The sequence below is a fragment of the Ovis canadensis genome, chromosome 19 (genome assembly GCF_042477335.2).
Source record: "Ovis canadensis isolate MfBH-ARS-UI-01 breed Bighorn chromosome 19, ARS-UI_OviCan_v2, whole genome shotgun sequence".
Classification (NCBI taxonomy): domain Eukaryota; kingdom Metazoa; phylum Chordata; class Mammalia; order Artiodactyla; family Bovidae; genus Ovis; species Ovis canadensis.
Window position 1 is genome coordinate 41,637,121 of NC_091263.1, and position 15,199 is coordinate 41,652,319.

The 15,199-nt window shown below is 37.3% G+C and overlaps 1 pseudogene; it reads left to right on the forward strand.

The window, feature by feature from the left end:
• Nucleotides 1–1,222: 1,222 nt before the first annotated feature.
• On the forward strand, nt 1,223–1,321 carry LOC138424951 (U6 spliceosomal RNA; annotated as a pseudogene).
• Nucleotides 1,322–15,199: the final 13,878 nt, after the last annotated feature.

Here is a 15,199-nt window from a genome sequence, read left to right on the forward strand (position 1 = left end):
GTAGAGCCATACAGCAAGAAGAGTGTTGGAAGAGGCTTCCAGGTGAGGGCAGAACAGAAGGCGCCAGAGAGGCAGCATGCTTTCAAGTAATATTTATCAGAACCTACTGTGTATACATATATGTTTTTTTCCGTGCTATCACAGTACCAAACAGCTAAAACTCATGTTTCCAACCCTCAGGGAATTTTAACTTGAGCCAGGGGAGAGCTCTGAGAAATAGAAAATAATTAAAAAACAATTCAAAACAATTTCGGTTACACAAAAGAATCTATACATATTTTTAAAATCATCTATCCCACTTAATCTAGGATATAAAAGACAGATTTTATATTATTAGGTGATACTAAACTTGAGATATTTATTGTACTATAATCAGAAGCCATTTGTTGTTTGTATTTACATCTTCAATAATGAGTCAAGATTAAGTCTATGCTTTGTCTATAATTTTACTTTTAAAACTAAATTACATGTCCTCTTACAGAAATATAAAAGCAGATCCTAAAATTGTAAATTAATTCTGACAAATCTGTTAGTAGAGTCTAAAATATCAAAACAATGAAGTTTCAGAATGCTCTTTAGACCTCTTTAGATGTTGCTGTATATATAAAAAAATTTAATGTATTTTTAAAATAAATACTGTGCTGTTTTGCTGCGCTATGACACACCAGTTAACCTGTGTGCCAGCATTTTTTATTATGTGCCAAATTTATTTCTGCTACAATTGAGGAGCTACCTTCTTATGGATACATGTGCTAGATGGAATATTTGGTTGATCAAAATACAGGAAACCATGGAGAGTGGAATATTATAATATTAAGTGAGCATTGTATAAAGCCCTTCCTGAAAAAGAGATCACACAATTATTAGATCAGAAAGAACTCTGACTTGGGATAAAGATGGTAATTGTTGGCTTAGTAAGTAGCTGGAAACAGAGGAATCCGCGGTAAAAAAACTGGGTCCAATTCAGTCTCCCTTCAAGCATATAACTGATACTCTCAGGCTTGCCTCTAACGTAAGTAACTGAAAACCAATGGACAACCATATGTCAAATTCTCTGAGTAACAAGTGAACAGTTAAATTCTATAAAGCTTCACTACTCATTCAACAAATATTTAATGTACAAGCCTAGGAAAAACAATTATAAATAAGTCAGATATCATCTCTGCCTCAACAAGCCCTCTAATTTAGTAAAATAAAAGCAAATAAGAGCATTATTATAAGAATGCTCACTGGCAGCTATGCTGAAACTGGAATGATACAGAGATGAGCATAGTCCCTGAGCAGAAATGACATGTAAATTCATGAAGTGTCCTATATTTTTAAAAACACGGCTCTCAAAAAATATAAAAGTTAATATTAAAAGTGTGTGGATATTTGCTCAGTTGCTTATTTGTGTCCAACTTTTTGTAACCCCATGGATTATAACCAACCAGGCTTCTCTGTCAATGGAATTCTCCAGGGGTTTTTCCCCACCCAGGGATTTAATCCGTGTCTGCCACATTGCAGGCAGATTTTTTTACCATCTGAGCCATCAGGGAAGCCCCAAAATATACTTAGGTCAAGTGTTTTATATATTATGAGACTTTTAATTTTTGTGTTTAGAACATTTACAGATTATGTAATTACTGATGTATTTGGATCTAACCACTCCTGTACTCTTGCCTGGAAAATCCCACGGACGAAGGAGCCTGGTAAGCTGCAGTCCATTGGGTTGCTAGGAGTCGGACACGACTGAGTAACTTCACTTTCACTTTTCACTTTCATGCATTGGAGAAGGAAATGTCAGCCCACTCCAGTGTTCTTGCCTGAGGAGTCCCAGGGACAGGGGAGCCTGGTGGGCTGCCGTCTATGGAGTTGCACAGAGTCAGAGACGACTGAAGCAACTTAGCAGCAGCAGCAGCAGCAGCAGCAGCAGCAGCTACCAGTATTTGTTTTCAATGTCTCTGTTTCTGTCTCCCTATTTTAATGTTTGGCATTGTCTTTCTTTGGGATTGGAAAGAAAACTGACCTTTTCCAGTACTGTGGCCACTGCTGAGTTTTCCAAATTTGCTGGCATATTGAGTGCAGCACTTTGACAGCATCATCTTTCAGGATTCGAAATAACTCAACTGGAATGCCATCACCTCCACTAGATTTGTTCGTAGTGATGCTTTCTAAGGCCCACTTGACTTCACATTCCAGGATGTCTGTCTAGATGAGTGATCACACCATCATGATTATCCAGGTCTTGAAGATCCTTTTTGTACAGTTCTTCTGTGTATTCTTGCCACCTCTTCTTAATATCTTCTGCTTCTGTTAGGTCCATACCATTTCTGTCCTTTATCGAGCCCATCTTTGCATGAAATGTTCCCTTGGTATCTCTAATTTTCTTGAAGAGATCTCTAGTCTTTCCCATTCTATTCTTTTCCTCTATTTCTTTTGCATTCATCCCTGAAGAAGGTTTTCTTATCTCTTCTTGCTATTCTTTGGAATTCTGCATTCAGATGCTTATATCTTTCCTTTTCTCCTTTGCTTTTCACTTCTCTTCTTTTCACAGCTATCTGTAAGGCTCCCCAGACAGCCATTTTGCTTTTTTGCATTTCTATTCCATGGAGATGGTCTTGATCCCTGTCTCCTGTACAATGTCATGAACTTCATTCCATAGTTCATCGGGCACTCTATCTATCAGATCTAGGCCCTTAAATCTATTTCTCACTCCACTGTATAATCATAAGGGATTTGATTTAGGTCATACCTGAATGGTCTAGCGGTTTTCCCTACTTTCTTCAATTTAAGTCTGAATTTGGTAATAAGGAGTTCATAATCTGAGCCACAGTCATACGTGAACAGTGAACTTCCTGATGTTCAAGCTGGTTTTAGAAAAGGCAGAGGAACCAGAGATAAAATTGCCAACATCCACTGGATTGTGGAAAAAGCAAGATAGTTGCAGAAAACATCTATTTCTGCTTTATTGACTATGCCAAAGCCTTTGACTGTATGGATCACAATAAACTGTGGAAAATTCTGAAAGAGCTGGGAAAACCAGATCACCTGACCTGCCTCTTGAGAAATCTGTATGGAGGTCAGGAAGCAACAGTTGGACCTGGACATGGAACAACAGACTGGTTCAAAATAGGAAAAGGAGTATGGCAAGGCTGTATATTGTCACCCTGCTTATTTAACTTCTATGCAGAGTACATCATGAGAAACGCTGGACTGGAAGAAACACAAGCTGGAATCAAGATTGTCAGGAGAAATATCAATAACCTCATATATGCAGATGACCTCAGATATGCAAATGACACCACACTTATGGCAGAAAGTGAAGAGGAGCTAAAAAGCCTCTTGATGAAAGTGAAAGAGGAGAGCAAAAAAGTTGGCTTAAAGCTCAACATTCAGAAAACGAAGATCATGGCATCCGGTCCCATCACTTCATGGCAAATAGATGGGGAAACAGTAGAATCAGTGTCAGACTTTATTTTGGGGGGCTCCAAAATCACTGCAGATGGTGACTGCAGCCATGAAATTAAAAGACACTTACTCCTTGGAAGAAAAGTTATGACCAACCTAGATAGCATATTCAAAAGCAGAGATATTACTTTGCCAACTAAGGTCCGTCTAGTCAAGGCTATGGTTTTTCCTGTAGTCATGTATGGGTGTGAGAGTTGGACTGTGAAGAAGGCTGAGCACCGAAGAATTGATGCTTTTGAACTGTGGTGTTGGAGAAGACTCTTGAGAGTCCCTTGGACTGCAAGGAGATCCAACCAGTCCATTCTGAAGGAGATCAGCCCTGGGATTTCTTTGGAAGGAATGATGCTAAAGCTGAGGCTCCAGTACTTTGGCCACCACGTGCGAAGAGTGGACTCATTGGAAAAGACTCTGATGCTGGGAGGGATTGGGAGCAGGAGGAGAAGGGGACGACCGAGGATGAGATGGCTGGATGACATCACTGACTCGATGGATTTGAGTCTGAGTGAACTCCAGGAGATGGTGATGGACAGGGAGGCCTGGCATGCTGCGATTCATGGAGTCGCAAAGAGTCAAACATGACTGAGTGACTGAACTCAACTGAACTGATTTTAACCTTTCCTGTCATCTTTTCAGTTTTTTAAGATATATTTTGATATCTGGTATTAATGTAACTTTTCTCTGTATGTGCACATGTCTAGAATTTCTTTCTGTTCTTAGAAGGACACCAGTTCTTCTGAGAGGGTTCCACTCTAATGACTTGCAGTTCAGTTCAGTTGCTCAGTCGTGTCCGACTCTTTGTGACCCCATGAATTGCAGCACACCAGGCCTCCCTGTCCATCAACAACTCCCAGAGTTCACAAAACTCGTGTCCATCGAGTCCGTGATACCATCCAGCCATCTCATTCTCTGCCGTCCCCTTCTCCTCCTGCCCCCAAACCCTCCAGGCATCAGAGTCTCTTCCAGTGAGTCAACTCTTCGCATGAGGTGGCCAAAGTACTGGAGTTTCAGCTTTAGCATCATTCCTTCCAAAGAACACCCAGGACTGATCTCCTTAGGAATGATCTCCTTTAGAATGGACTGGTTGCATCTCCTTGCAGTCCAAGGGACTCTCAAGAGTCTTCACCAAAACCACAGTTCAAAAGCATCCATTTTTCGGTGCTCAGCTTTCTTTCTAGTCCAACTCTCACATCCATACATGACCACAGGAAAAACCATAGCCTTGACTAGACAGAACTTTGTTGGCAAAGTAATGTCTCTGCTTTTTAGTATGCTCTCTAGGGTGGTCATAACTTTCCTTCCAAGGAATAAGCATCTTTTAATTTCATGGCTGCAGTCAATATCTGCAGTGATTTTGGAGCCCAAAAAATAAAGTCTGACACTGTTTCCACCATTTCCCCATCTATTTTCCATAAAGTGATGGGACCAGATGCCATGATCCTTAGTTTTCTGAATGTTGAGCTTTAAGCCAAATTTTTCACTCTCCTCTTTCACTTTCATCAACAGGCTTTTTAGTTCCTCTTCACTTTCTGCCATAAGGGTGGTGTCATCTGCATATCTGAGGTTATTGATATTTCTCCCGGCAATCTTGATTCCAGCTTGTGCTTCTTCCAGCCCAGCGTTTCTTCCAGCCCAGCTTTTCTCATGATATACTCTGCATATAAGTTAAATAAGCAGGGTGACAATATACAGCCTTGATCTTCTCCTTTTCCTATTTGGAACCAATCCGATGTTCCAAGTCCAGTTCTAAGTGCTGCTTCCTGACCTGCATACTGGTTTCTCAAGAGGCAGGTCAAGTGGTCCAGGAATCCCATCTCTTTCAGAATTTTCCACAGTTTATTGGATCCACACAGTCAAAGGCTTTAGCATAGTCAATAAAGAAGAAATAGATGCTTTTCTGGAACTCTGTTGCTTTTTCGATGATCCAGCGGATGTTGGCAATTTGATCTCTGGTTCCTCTGCCTTTTCTAAAACCACCTTGAACATATCGAAGTTCATGGTTCACATATTGCTGAAGCCTAACTTGGAGAATTTTGAGCATTAGTTTACTAGCGTGTGAGATGAGTGCCATTGTGTGGTAGTATGAGCATTCTTTGGCATTGCCTTTCTTTGGGATTGTAATGAAAACTGACCTTTTTTAGTCCTGTGGCCACTGCTGAGTTTTCCAAATTTGCTGTCGTATTGACCTTGTTAAACCTCAAACACAGTTTTAAAATACTCTATCACCAAATACAGTCATATTTTAAGGTATAAATATGTGTTTTATACCTTTATTTAAGGTATAAACATGTGATTAAAACTTCAACATGTGAATGTGGTCGGGAGACACAATTCAGTCTAATATCGTCATAACCAGAATTAAATGTACAGTACCTTGGGCTCAGCTGGTAAAAAACCCGACTGCAATGCAGGAGACCTGGGTTTGATCCCTGGGTTGAGAAGATTCCCTGGAAAAGTGAAAGGCTACCCGCTTCAGTATTCTGGCCTGGAGAATTCCATGGACTGTATAGTCTAAGGAGTCACAAAGAGTCGGACATTACTGGGTGACTTTCACTTTCACCATAGTATTAAGTGCATTTGAATTGTCAAATCATAGAAATCATCCATCTCTAGAACACCTTTCACCTTGCAAACTGGAATTCTGAACCCATTTAAGAATAATTCCCCATTCTCCCTCCCCTACTTTCTGTCTCTATGAATTTGATCATTCTAGATGATTTATTTAAAAAGATTCATAAAGCATTTGTCTTTTATGACTGGTTAATTTCACTAAGCCTAATGTCTTCAAGCTTAATTTGTGTTATACCATAAGTTGTCAGAATTTTCTTCCTTCTTAAGGCTGAATAATATTCCATAGTATGTATATTTATCCACTATCCACTGATGGAAATTTGGGTTGTTTCCTAAATATATTTACTTTTAAGAGACTGCAAATAACTGATTCATGCATTCTTTCCAGGTTTTACAGTTACTTCTGGTAGGAGACACAGGGTGGAGTATCCTTACTCTATATCATCTGCAACCAGAACCCACTTAGAAGTTTCATTTTAATATGCAACCAGGATACTCATTATAAGCATAACAGAAACTGCCCTATAGCGTTTGATTTGAAGGATAGCATACATCCAAATATATCTCTTTCATCTACCGCTGTCCAGAGATGCTTTGTTTAAATGAAAATATCTCCCCCTTTACACATTGTATTTGCAGAGGCAAACCACCTTTGAAAGAGTAATACAATTTTCTTTGTACAGTTTTAACCATTGATATTTTTATGTGACAGTTTATGGCTTCTTTTTTTCTTTATAACTAGTTGAAAAGTGGGACAGCGAGCAACTTATGAATAAATAACAACTAAATATGCAAAAACATAATGTTTCCACTCCCTCTACTTATTGCCTCTCATTATCCTCAAATAATGTGTATTAAATACTGTCTATTTTGTTTAAGATAATTATATATAATCATAAAAAATCTTTATGAAAAGTATATTTCTATCAAGAGAACCCCTTAACTCCCATCACCATGCTGAGGGAACTCAAAGCAACTTTTAGATTTTCCTTAGGCCTTATTTAAATTTTCACAAAATAAACTCAAGCCAGAAATTTTCCATAGATGTTCCCTGATGATTATGAATTGGAGATTGTACTCTTAGGACTGAAGAAATGATTGAGCATCTTAGTAAATGCATTCTAGTTACTAGTGAGCAAATAGTCAATTCAATTGTAGTTCAGTTGCCAAGTCATGTCCGGCTCTTCCTGACTACATGAACTGAAGGACACCAGGCTTACTTGTCCTTCACCATCTCCTGGAGTTTTCTCAAACTTATGTCCATTGAATCCATGATACCATCCAACCGTCTCTTCCTTTGTCGCCCCTTTCTCTTTCTGTCCTCAGTCTTTCCCAGCATCAGACTCTTTTCCAATCAGTTGGTTCTTTGCATCAGGTGGCCAAAATATCAGAGCTTCAGCTTCAGCATCAATCTTTCCAATGAATATTCAGGGTTGATTTCCTTTAGGACTGACTGGTTTGAGCTCAATCCAATTACCTAGGTCCTAAGATTTAAATTAAGCCTCTCCAAATATGATGAAGGCTTTAATTGCTAATAAGATAATTGTACCTGGTTTCAAAGTAGAGGCTACACTTTCTCTTTTAAAAAACTCATTTTGGGGAAATAGAGCAATTCCCTGAGAGGAAGGATGATAAAAAAAAATAACTGAGTTTCCCTCATGGATGGATTTACTGCTGTATCTCTAACTGACATAATTAATAATAAGCAGATGTGTCCTTTTTCTTTTTTTTACTTTCATGTGTTCCCATATTGTCTTAACATATTATTATTGTATTAGCAATTAGTAAATGAGGAATTAGCACTGCATCTGCTTATTACCATCAACCTGTTAATTTACATTGGAAATTCCATGTACACTTTGACATTCTGTGCTATTCTGTGTTGAGCCATCTGAAGTTTCAAAGAGAGCTCTTATTACCAAATTAATTCAGAACGAAGTAAGCTTTTGCCCTTCCCGCTTTTTTCAGGAGAGACTTACTAACAGATGCTCTTTCATGTTATATGCATATCTCTGTTATCCACTTTGGGGAGGGAGTACACAATTTATCTGCTTTGTATGATGGAAATGAAGTGAGAATTTGAAAAAATGGTGTCATGGACTTCTTTATATTTACTTTCTTAACTTTTCAAATTTTAATGGAAAGTAACCTTTTCCTTATTTTATGTTTAATTAAATCTCCCCCACTCTTCAAAGAAAACCAGTTTTTCTCTCCATAAAGTAAACTGGAGATTGCTATTGAACCTTTCTTCTCAGTCAATAGCTCTTTTATATTCTTTTCTCAATCAGCAAATATAGTGCTTGATAAAGGTGGATTTATTGCATGAATGCTTATTGTGTATTTACAGTGAAAATGCTTGTGTCTCAAAAGATATTACTCTAAAAACTTAATTTATCCTCAAATCAAAAGTTGATATTTTTAGGTTTTATTTGAATATAAAATAGAGTACAAATTAAAAGGGACAAAAATTGTTTCACAGCTGTAAGTTAAAAAACATTTTTAATTCATTTTTTAATAGTGCTTGTAATTTGGACAAAACTCTCCAATAAGAGGAAAAAAGTCATTTTCTACTCTGGTTGAAAGAATCCCATGATTCTCTAAGGAATCAAATCTGCCATTTATTTCAGATATGTATCATTATAAAATTTTCACAACATTTCTGCTTCTGCTCAGAAAATGTTTTGAGATGTACAATTTTACTGATGCTGTTAAAATGTTAGAGTATTTTATTTCAATAAATTCACTTCTCTAATAGTATTCTTTCTAAAGAATAAAGCTTTGAATTTTCTTTTTATTTGAGGCTAATGACAGAAACTGAACTATCACCTTTATGGTAACTAGCCTGTTCAGTTCAGTCGCTCAGTGGTGTCCTACTCTTTGAGACCCCATGGACCGCAGCATGCAGGCTTCCCTGTCCGTCACCAACTCCCGGAGCTTACTGTAACTCATGTCCATCAAGTCGGTGATGACATCCAACCATCTCACCCTCTGTTGTCCCCTCCTCCTCCTACATTCAGTCTTTCCCAGCATCAGGGTCTTTTCCAATGAGTCCGTTCTTCACATCAGGTGGCAAAAGTACAGGAGCTTCAGCTTCAGCATCAGTCCTTCCAATGAACACCCAGGACTGATTTCTTTTAGGATGGACTGGTTGGATCCCGTTACAGTCCAAGGGACTCTCAAGAGTCTTCTCCAACACCACCGTTCAAAAGCATCAATTCAGTGCTCAGCTTTCTTTATAGATCAGCTCTCACATCCATACATGACTTCTGGAGTTAACCTGTAGTTTTTGGTAAATATTGTATTCTCTTTGCTCAAATATACAGTTTACACCAGAAATTTTAAGAATAATTAAGAATATTTTTGCTATTTTTCATGAAGTTGCTTTGCAATGGGGATAAATGTAACAGATCAAACAGGTCATGTAATTTATTCATTCAGCAAATATTTATTTAGCTTCTACTGTAACTCAGCACTGTTCTGGGTCATTAAAACATATCTGTGAGTCACTCAGACAGATATTCCTGTTCTTATAGAGGTTATGCTATAGGATGAGAGTTAAAGGAATATATGAGAAATAAAACAAGTAAGTTATCTAGGGTATAGAATGATGAATACCATAGATAAAAGAAAAGCCAACTAGAGTAAATAGGAGACACCCGAAAGTTGGGGTGAGAGTGTAATTTTAAGATTCAATAAATGGTCAAGTAGGTTTTTGAAGACAAGCTGAAGATAGGGACGAGTTATCTGTATTAATTCTGAGTAAGACCACTGCAGGCAGAAGATAATTGAGGAAGATCCTAAAGAATGGTTTAGGAAGGAAAAATAAGTCATATGACTTAAAGGAAAAAAGCTGGAGGGGAAAACAGCAGGTCCTCCAGGAGGTTAAAGCACTGAGAAAGTGGCTTGATTGCAGGCATAAACAGCAGACTCCTCTCATTTCATGAGGGTTTGGTTTTCATGATTTTCAAAACCTCAGTTTAAAAAAAAAATTTTTTTTTTCCACAGTTCAGTTCAGTTCAGTCACTCAATTGTGTCCGACTCTTTGCGACCCCATGAATCGTAGCACGCCAGGCCTTCCTGTCCATCACCAACTCCCAGAGTTCACTCAGACTCATGTCCATCAAGTCAGTGATGCCATCCAGCCATCTCATCCTCTGTCGTCCCCTTCTCCTCCTGCCCCCAATCCCTCCCAGCATCAGAGTCTTTTCCAATGAGTCAACTCTTTGCATGAGGTGGCCAAAGTACTGGAGTTTCAGCTTTAGCATCATTCCTTCCAAAGTAATCCCAGGGCTGATCTCCTTCAGAATGGACTGGTTGGATCTCCTTGCAGTCCAAGGGACTCTCAAGAGTCTTCTCCAACACCACAGTTCAGAAGCATCAATTCTTTGGCACTCAGTCTTCTTCACAGTCCAACTCTCACATCCATACATGACCACAGGAAAAACCATAGCCTTGACTAGATGGACCTTTTTCCACAAATCTTCTGTAAATAAAAATTAGAATTGAATATTTAGATTACCCTGAATTATTCTTGATTCATCTAACAAAATAAAACTGGGTAAGATTGCATCATTAGAAAGTAATGAATCAGAAATGTTCTGTTCCTATTTGAGGGAAAAAAGACATCTGCAACAGTCACCCTATTTTGATGCCAACACCTTATTGTGATAGGTTGTATCCTTGGTAAAGAAGGCTCTCCAACTAAATGTCTTAAGAGTTTTGTAATCAAGACAATGTTACCAAAGTTGAATGGGAAAGCTAAGCTCAAGCCCGTATATACAAATAATCATAGAAACAGAGAATTCTATTAAAAGGAAAAGAAATAAATTATGAAAGAGGGACCAGGAAGGAAAGAGGCATGGTGAAAAATATGTACAATGGTTGAAAAGCCAGATGCAAAAGAAAATATGGTCTAAAACCTTGACAAGTCATTTCACCATTTCAATATGGAAATTAGGTCTATTAGGGGAAAATAACACATGAAATATACTAGAAAAACACATTTGTTTCTCCCATATTTTTACTAAATAGTCACAGTGTACCAGAAACTATATGAACATTAAGATAAAATGCCCTGGCAGTTTTCAGATAATAGAAGGTATTTTAGCTGATATTTAAAAATCACAGGGTTGAACCTAGATGATTCAAACTAAAAGCTTTTATTTTCCAAACCACAAATAACCCAGTCAGCTATATCCACAACATCAATATACTTTATAAAGAGCTCCACTTAGCTAGTTTACTAACATTGGGCTTTGAATAACTGTTACTGCTCTTTCTTCATGCCTAGAAAGAATTCTACTCATTTGATATTAATTTTTTAACCCTCTATTTTTTCACTGAAGGTTATATTATTTGAAAAGCTTCAACAGATTTGAATATAATTGAAACTGAATAATCTGAAGTCAAATAAGTGAAGCCTTTATCCTAATTAAATTTCTTCCTAACTGATTTAGAAATGTACATCAAACTAAATTAATTATTATAAACTAAAGAATGTCACTCACCATTTGGTGCTACAAACAACTGCAGTCATTAATCTGCAGTACACCCTGAATGGAATTTCAAGGGTGAAAATCAGTAATGAGACATTCTGTGCTTGAGGAAATTAAGCAGAAAAGACTCTCAGATAGATATATTTTCAGGAGAAATTTTTATGAACCCAAATTCTTGCATCTTCTTATATTTAAGAAAACAGTAAAATATGACCTGAGATATTTGTTCCTCATGACTAGATAAAATCTTCTATCAAAATGTGTGGATGATTGTATAAACCCTTTTGACAAAATCACATTCACCCCCCCCACCACCACTTTTTCTGAACAGTTCCTCAGAGCTATCTAAGTGTCTGTCTCCCAAGCTATAGTCCTTAGTAAGATACAGAATAAATTCAAATTACTGCTTTTACACTGTGTGTTTTTCCCAGTAGACTTCATTTTTGTTAAGTTTAATAAAACCACAAAATAGATTATCCATGATAATTCACAACAGATTATCCTTGATAGCTTTGATTATCTATTATACAAACAAGGCATTTTTATTTTATCAGCATAATCTGCTTACTTAGGTTTAAGCCTGTCAAAGGGAAAAATGTTTAGATGTTAACTAAGCTTAAGCTTTGCTTTGGCCTCCTACATAAAGATTAATTCTCATTCAAGTAACCCCAAAACACAAGTTCAAAAAAATTTTAACTCTGATCACTTATTCTTACAATTTAAAAAAAAAAAATTACAATACTATCCTTCAAGGACAATGATAATTATGAGGATGAACAGGCTCATTGCTAAGATGATTCTCACCTGTAATTATAGCAATGCAATGTGTATATAAATTAATATAGTTGTTTTACAGACTGCCCTCTGCTCAACAACTGGGATAATTCTTTTCCTTTTAGCTTTTGTAGTAAAGCAGTGAACTTCTTTTATAGTAAACCCTATGGCCTGTAAAATCTCATCATTAGAAAAAAATGATTTCAAGTCCAGAAAAAGCACAATCAATAGTGTTTGCATGCCAGACTTGACAACTGTCCACAGTTAGCACTTCTGTAATTTCCCTACACCTTTTGTCTCAACCAAGTGAAGTATGCATTTTTCCTCTTCTGAAACTCATATAAATTGTAGACAGAACTCACTAACATGAAAAGGTATTCCAAGCAACTGACAATTATTATCACTCCAGAATTAGAAAGGAAGAAATTTTTGCCAAAATAGCAAATATGACTTACCTCGTTTGTCACAGGTCTAAAGCATTTACAGTATACTCCATTCAGTCATCCCGATTTACTTCTGCAGATTTCACTATAAATCACATGCATTTAATGGAAACAGTGAAAAAAATACAAAAGAGATTTGTAGGTTTGAAAATCTGCAGGTAAATATATCTAGTGACATTCAGCACAGAGGCTGAAACTTTCCCTTATCAACATCTTTTCAGCACAGATATTTGTATACAGAAAAAAATTTCATACACATAGATAGGAGTGATAAAATAAATATGTTTTATGAAGCTTACAATGTACGGGAATTCAAGAAAATGAAAAGATAATCCAATGATAAGAAAAGAAGGAAGTGTGAAGAAGGCAGATATTAAATATGGGGTATGCTGCTGCTGCTAAGTTGCTTCATTCCTGTCCGACTCTGTGCAACCCCATAGACGGCAGCCTACCAGACTCCTCTGTCCCTGGGATTCTCCAGGCAAGAATACTGCAGTGGGTTGCCATTTCCTTCTCCAATGCATGCATGCATGCTAAGTTGCCTCAGTCGTGACTCTGTGTGACCCTATGGACAGCAGCCCACCAGGCTTCTCCGTCCACAGGATTCTCTAGGCATGAATACTGGAGTGGGCTGCCATTTATACTAAAGAATAAAATGCAGAAGATTCACCATTTAGAAATAAAGTGTCTTATGGAACATCAAGAAACCTAACAATAAATGACTGTCCTAATGACTGCAGTACAGTTACCCACTCCATTCTCTTCTCTGGAGACATATTCTGTTCCTGACCTATCTACTTTATTTTACCCTGAAATACTCGGCTCTCCCAATACTTTATCATTCTTTCCATAGCTGTTCATTGCACATTTTTCATTGGTATCACTTAGGGTGAATGTAATGGGATATTTTTGGACACTTAACAGAAATCGGTAGCATAATTATATTTACTTTGCAACTTCCACTTGAAATTCATATTCAAAGCACATTATCACAATATTCTGTCTTACCCATAATCCGCAAAGATTGGGGCAGTGAAGCTGCAATAGCAAAGATTCAACATTTCAGCTGTTCCCTGTGATCTATGAAAGAAGCAGTGGGCTACACAATTCTCTTGCGGCTTGTGATAGCTACTTCCCTAAATTAACCACACTGGTGTTTTACACCAGAGATTCTTAATGAGGGACTAAGTTTATATACGTTTCAATTAGGATGTATGTATAAATGTGTTGAGGTATATTTATACACTATTAGTGGTGATTTGCAAGCTTTATAGAGTTTATCACCAAAGCCCCAAGTTGTCCATGAACTTGAGGTTAAGAACCCTGACTGCAAGAAATACTTAAGAGCATTCTCTGCCTACTTCTTCCCCCATCAATCACCACTCAGAGCAGAAGCAGTCAGCTGTGCTGAGAGTTGCTTTCCACCTTGTCTACAAGGAGATGAGTTATTGACTCCAGCCCCTCCAAGAAACTAGGAGGTGTTTTTGTTCTATGAGGTTTAATTTCAGTAAGTCAGTGAAGATTTTCTCAGTAGTTTTTTTTTTTTAATGTATGAGAACTTAATGCCTATATTAAACATTATTGGGGAAGTCAAGAATAAAAATAGAAACTCTGAGATGTATATTTTCTCAGGAATGGACTCAAAGCATAACTCAAAGCAAAAACCCCTGTATTCTCAAAAAAGTGAATGTCTTTATATACCAACATCTCATGGCAGATTTGCATGAGGTGGGTTACAATTGGGTTTTATCATTGAAAACATGCTTTTCCTAAGCAAATATTCAGCACTGTATCAGAAATTTCAAGGATGAACCAGATAGTCATGAAACTCTTTCATTTTGACTGTATTGGCAGAGCATATTATTTTGCTAAAATGTTTCTGATAGTGAACATTTTTCTTCCCTTGCTACATTTGTTTTGGAGATTTGAATTGTTCTTGCCTCCAAGTGTTATAAAGCACTATTATACTCACAACAAACTTGACACTTGTCAACTGACTGGAGAGCTGATGGCAAGAGGCATGCTTTTCATCCCAAGTTAAAAACTGCTTACTGCTGGCCCAAGCAGTCTTAAAAGTCACAACCAGCTGATGTGATGGGAAGAATACTGAATGTGGAGGTCAAGGACAAGGTTCATTTTCTGCCTTTTAGTGTTGTGTGACCTTAGATAGTTAACCTATTTGAGGCTATTTCTCATTTTAAGGTTGGCTATAATTATACCTGTCCTATATACAACACAGGGCTATTTTGAAGCTCAAATTAAATGATGAGCTAGATCTCCTGTCCCAGATATGAGGGAAAGAAAGAGAAGAATAAAAAACATAAAAGAGCAGATAAGGTAAGTCAGAAATCTTTTCCAAATTATTACTTTCATGTTGGCTAGAGATTACCTTTGGAAGACATGAAGGCCAAGAAATATTAAAAGAGGTTACAAGATAGCATCATTAAAGATTTGTGCTCTCTTTTACAA